At 41.1% G+C, this 5,323-nt stretch overlaps 1 pseudogene; it reads left to right on the forward strand.

The window, feature by feature from the left end:
• The first annotated feature begins 3,697 nt into the window (after positions 1–3,697).
• On the forward strand, positions 3,698–4,021 carry LOC149225430 (uncharacterized; annotated as a pseudogene).
• Positions 4,022–5,323: the final 1,302 nt, after the last annotated feature.

The following is a 5,323-nucleotide window of genomic DNA, read 5'->3' on the forward strand; positions in this document are numbered from 1 at the left end:
ACTAAGAATAATGCGAAAAGCTATGCCGATGCACTTTCCTGCAATCCAAAAGATGAAAAGTGCACCCCAGATCCCAAGAATGAAGAGAGAATTACTCCAAAGAAGAATGTGGAGTCGAATCATGGACACTATAGCAAATACAAACCTGTACTCCACCAAGGGCCCATCACAAATCCAAAGAACGAGGGAGGAGTAATTCCCAGGAAGGAAATCGACTCAAACCGTGGTTGCTTCAACAAGTACAAAACCATCTTTCTTGGACACTGCTTTCACTGTAAAAACTTCGGTCATCAAGCCAGACATTGTATGGCTCGCAGAAGTGAAAAGACAAAGCTAAAGGATAGAATAATCAACTCATATGCCCCCAAAAGGTAGGGACAAATCAAAACCTTTAATTCATTTGATCCCTTGACCAAATTTGATCTGATTTGCTCCTTTTGCTACAATAATGGACACTATGAACAAGACTAACCACTCAAAGGAAGAAAGACGAGTAGCAAGAACTCAAACATGGACAAATGTAGCCTGGCTCTATATGCTCAAAATAATGGAAACCAGTGGTTTATAGATAGTGGGTGCTCCAGACACATGACAGGAGACAAAAGGAAGTTTGTCTCACTGAGCAAAAAGGAAGGGAATGTGTCCTTTGGAAGCGGATCTAACAGAATTGCAGGAAAAGGAACAATTACTCTGATCAATGGAAAAGGAAAAGCTCAAGATGCTCTGCTGGTTGATGGACTCAAACACAACCTCTTGAGTGTCAGCCAAATCTGTGATCAAGGACATAAGGTTTTTTTCAGCACCAAAGACTGTGAAATAAGGAACTCTGCCTCAGGGAAACTTGTGGCAAAAGGGGTGAGGACACCAGACAACATTTACATTCTGAACAAGATTCAAGAAAATAAATTCTACCTGAGTCAGACAAATGAGAGTTGGCTATGGCACAAGTGACTTGGACATACAAGCTTCGAAAATCTGATCAATATCAGCAAGATCAAAGCTGTACGAGACATCCCAAGGTTGTTCAAACCAAATCAAGCAGTATGTGGTCCATGTCAACATGGAAAGCAGACCAGAATCAACCACAAGACAAAGGAATACTCTACATCGAAGCCCTTAGAGATCATCCATGCTGATGTATGTGGGCCAACTAGAAATCAAGCACTCCAAGGAGAAAGGTACTTTGTGCTATTTGTTGATGATTATACTAGAATGATGTGGATATATTTCATAAAGTATAAATTTGAAACTTTTGAGTGTTTCAATAATCTAAAAGCCCTTATAGAAAATGAAAAAGATTCAAAAATTAAGTGCCTCAGAACAGACAGAGGAGGAGAATTCACATCAAACGAGTTTAATGAGTTCTGTAATATTCATGGAATTAAAAGGGAATTCTCGGTTGCTAGAACACCTCAGCAAAATGGGGTAGTTGAAAGAAGAAACCGAACAGTCCAAGAAATGGCAAGAACTATGCTATTAGCAGCAGACTTACAGCCTAGATTCTGGAGAGAAGCAGTAGGGACAGCTGTCTACACACTGAATCGAACTCAATTAAGACCAAATTGTGATAAAACTCCTTATGAGCTATGGAAAGGAAGACCTGCTTCGGTGAAGTACTTCAAGATCTTTGGAAGCAAGTGCTTCATAAAAATAAATGATGGTTCACCAGGAAAGTTTGATTCTCGGGTTGATGAAGGGATATTTCTTGGATACTCTACACGGAGCAAGGCTTACAAGTGCTACAATTATCGACTGAAGAAAATAGTGGAAAGCATTGATGTAAAGGTTGATGAAGATCTTCCAGTAAAGGAAATTGAAGAACATGAAGATGACTCTCTCATTGAAGAAGAAGAACCTAAAGAAGAAGAAATAGACAAGGAAGAAGAAGAAGAAGAAGAAGAGGAAAGAGAACCACCTAATACCCCTTCTAAGACGAAGTATGTCCAAAGACACCATCCAGAAGAGCAAATCATTGGTGATAAATATGAAGGTGTGCAGACCCGAAGAAGGATAACAATTACACCCAAGAGAAAAGTCATTGCCCTCCTATCTATGATAGAACTAGAAACATTTGCAGAAGCAAGTAAGGATCCTCATTAGGTAAAAGCCATGGAAGAAGAAATGACCCAAATTGAGAAGAACAAGACATGGGAGCTGGTACCTCATCCAAAGGACAAAAACATAATAGGAACCAAATGGGTGTTCAAAAATAAAGTGAATGAGGAAGGACAGGTTATCAGAAACAAGGCAAGACTTGTCTACAAAGGCTATTCACAAATTGAAGGAATTGACTTTGAAGAGACATTTGCACCAGTGGCTCGTATGGAAGCTATCAGGATGTTCTTGGCATTTTCTTGCTCAAAAGGATTCAAAATCTATCAAATGGACGTGAAATCAGCATTTCTAAATGGGGAACTCAAGGAGGAAGTCTACATGGAGCAGCCAGAAGGTTTTGATCTAACAACCGGAAAGGACTTAGTTTGTAAGTTGAAAAAGGCTTTATATGGGTTGAAACAAGCTCCTAGAGCTTGGTACGCAAGAATAGATCACTATCTACAACAACAAGGCTTCAAAAAGGGGGTGGCTGGAAGCAATCTATACATAAAGATAGATCAAGGTAAGTTACTAGTTGCTCTTGTTTATGTCGATGATCTGATTTTTGCTAGTAATAATGATGAAATGAGCCATGAATTTTCTCAAAACATGTCAAAAGAGTTTGAGATTTTAATGATAGGAGAGCTGTCCCACTTCCTTGGACTTCAAATATCTCAACTAGAGCAGGATTGTGTATATCTCAAACCAAATATCTAAAAGACATGCTCAAAAAATATGGAATGGAGGATTGTGCACCCATGAGCACACCTATGACCACAAACTGCAAACTGAGCAAAGATGATGACTCCCCTCTAGTAGATGCAACTCATTACAGGTCAATGATTGGAGCCCTTCTATACTTAACAGCTACACGACCAGACATAATGCAAGAAGTAGAAATGGTGGGAAGATTTCAATCTACTCCCAAACAATCCCATTTATTAGCTGTAAAAAGAATTCTCAGATATCTGAAGGGAACTTCTGATTTCGGTCTTTGTTACACAAAGGACTCAACACTGATTGGTATCCTGGCTCAGCAAAAAATAGTCATCCATATCATTATCCACAGCCGAAGCTAAGTATATTGTTGCAGCAGACTGTTATTCTCAGATACTATGGATGAAGTAAGCTCTAAAAGATCTCGACATATGTACAGATCAACCAATTTCCGTCTATTGTGACAACACAAGTGCTATCAGTCTCAGCAAAAATCCTGTGATGCACTCAAGAACCAAACACATACCAATCAAGTATCATTTCCTCCGTGAACAAGTAGCTGAACAAAACATCGTCCTGGAATATATCAGTGTTAAGGAGCAGATAGCTGATATTTTCACAAAACCTCTTCCTAGAGAAGCATTCGAACATCTGCGTCAAAAGATGGGGGTTATTTCTTTATCATCACTCAAGTTCATTCATAAAGATGTAGCAGGACATGGGGAGCAGTTTGACAAGGGGAGTCCATATGCATCCCTTTGCCATTGATGTCAAAGGGGGAGAAAGCAGAAGAATATTGCCATCAATAACAAAGGGGGAGATTTTTGGACACAGATTGTCATTGATGTCAATATGGAAATATTCGAGGAGCAGATAGATGACAGAGATGGAGACTGTGTATGATTTGGGGATCAAGATGATCGAAGGTTTGAGCAAGGAGAAGGTCCAGAGTGGGGATGTGATTGCGATCGATAAAGCTTCTGGGAAGATTACAAAGTTGGGGTGGTCTTTTGCGAGGTCCGGGGATTATGATGCAATGGGGCCGCAGACCAAGTTTGTACAGTGCCTGGATGGAGAGCTTCAAAAATGCAAAGAAGTGGTGCATTGCGTTACGCTGCATGAGATCAATGTCATCAATAGCAGGATGCAAGGGTTTCTGGCCCTCTTTACAGGAGATACTGGAGAGATCCATTCTGAAGTGAGGGAATAGATTGACAGTAAAGTTGCTAAATGGAGGGAAGAAGGCAAAGCTGAAATTGTACTAGGTGTGTTTTTTATTGACGAAGTCCATATGCTTGACATTGAATGCTTCTCATTTTTGAATCGTGCTCTAAATAATGAGATGGCACTGATATTGGTTGTTCCAACAAATCGTGGCATCACAAAAATCCGTGGAACAAATTACAAGTCTCCATATGGTATACCCATTGATCTATTAGACCGTCTGCTCATTATTTCAATACACCCATACATGGAAGATGAATGTGAGCCATCGGATAAAAGCGCAGTGGATCCAATGGTCGTCGCACGCGAAAGATGCGTGGACGATAATTCGCGGGAGATGTATAGGTAGGCGGTAAGCAGTATTCCTCGCACTGCCCACCGGGGTTCGGTGGCATACGTACAAGGGCTAGCAATCCAATCAAAATACGACGTGTGGCAGATGAAAACTGCCGCCCCCACAGGTTAATGCATATGCCGGTTTCGGCGAGGAAAGGTGCGACTGACGTCCGATCGCGGCGGGGTTTGATCGGATGGTGAGGAGATGCATGAGGTTTAATGTGCAAGAAAAAGGCCGTAGCAACACAAGAACCATTGGATGAGGGTGATCAACGACTGCGATTGTGAATGCGGCAGAGGCTAATATGGGTGAGATTACATGGGCTTTTGGAATAAAACAGTGGAGGCAGAGAAGTAACGCAGAGGTATTAAGAGGGGAAAATTTCCTGAAGAGCAAAGCACAAGAACGATGGCCGTGGAAGAAATCACTGAGCGAGTTGGAAACATGGATCTGAATGATGTTCACAAGAAAAACAAGATTCAAGTCTCCAATACCAAGAAGCTGCTCTTCTTCTATGTCAACATGGCCAAGAGGTTTATGTAGCAGCATGAAGAAGTGGAGCTATCTACTTTAGGAATGGCCATTGCCACAGTGGTTACTATTGTTGAGATATTGAAGAACAATGGTCTAGCTGTAGAAAAGAAAATTTCAACATCTACCATTGATATGAGAGATGAATCAAGAGGTCGTCCCATCCAGAAAGCAAAGGTTGAAATAATACTGGGAAAATTAGAGCAGTTCAATGATTTGATGGTTGCTGTTGCTGAAGAGAGGGAAGTTGAAAGACCAAGCGAGTCAGAGGAAACTACAGCGACTGAGGAGGGAGCCTAAGAGACGGTGTAAGTGGAAACGAATGGACAAAGGCATGGGAATGTATAAAACAGTAGAAACAGAGAACTGTTGGTGCGGTTATGGTGGTGAAGAACTCGAGGGTGAGATAGTAGAAGCAGC

Source organism: Pinus tabuliformis, chromosome J (genome assembly GCF_031772625.1).
Source record: "Pinus tabuliformis cultivar Carrire ecotype Pingquan chromosome J, CPIR1, whole genome shotgun sequence".
Lineage (NCBI taxonomy): Eukaryota > Viridiplantae > Streptophyta > Pinopsida > Pinales > Pinaceae > Pinus > Pinus tabuliformis.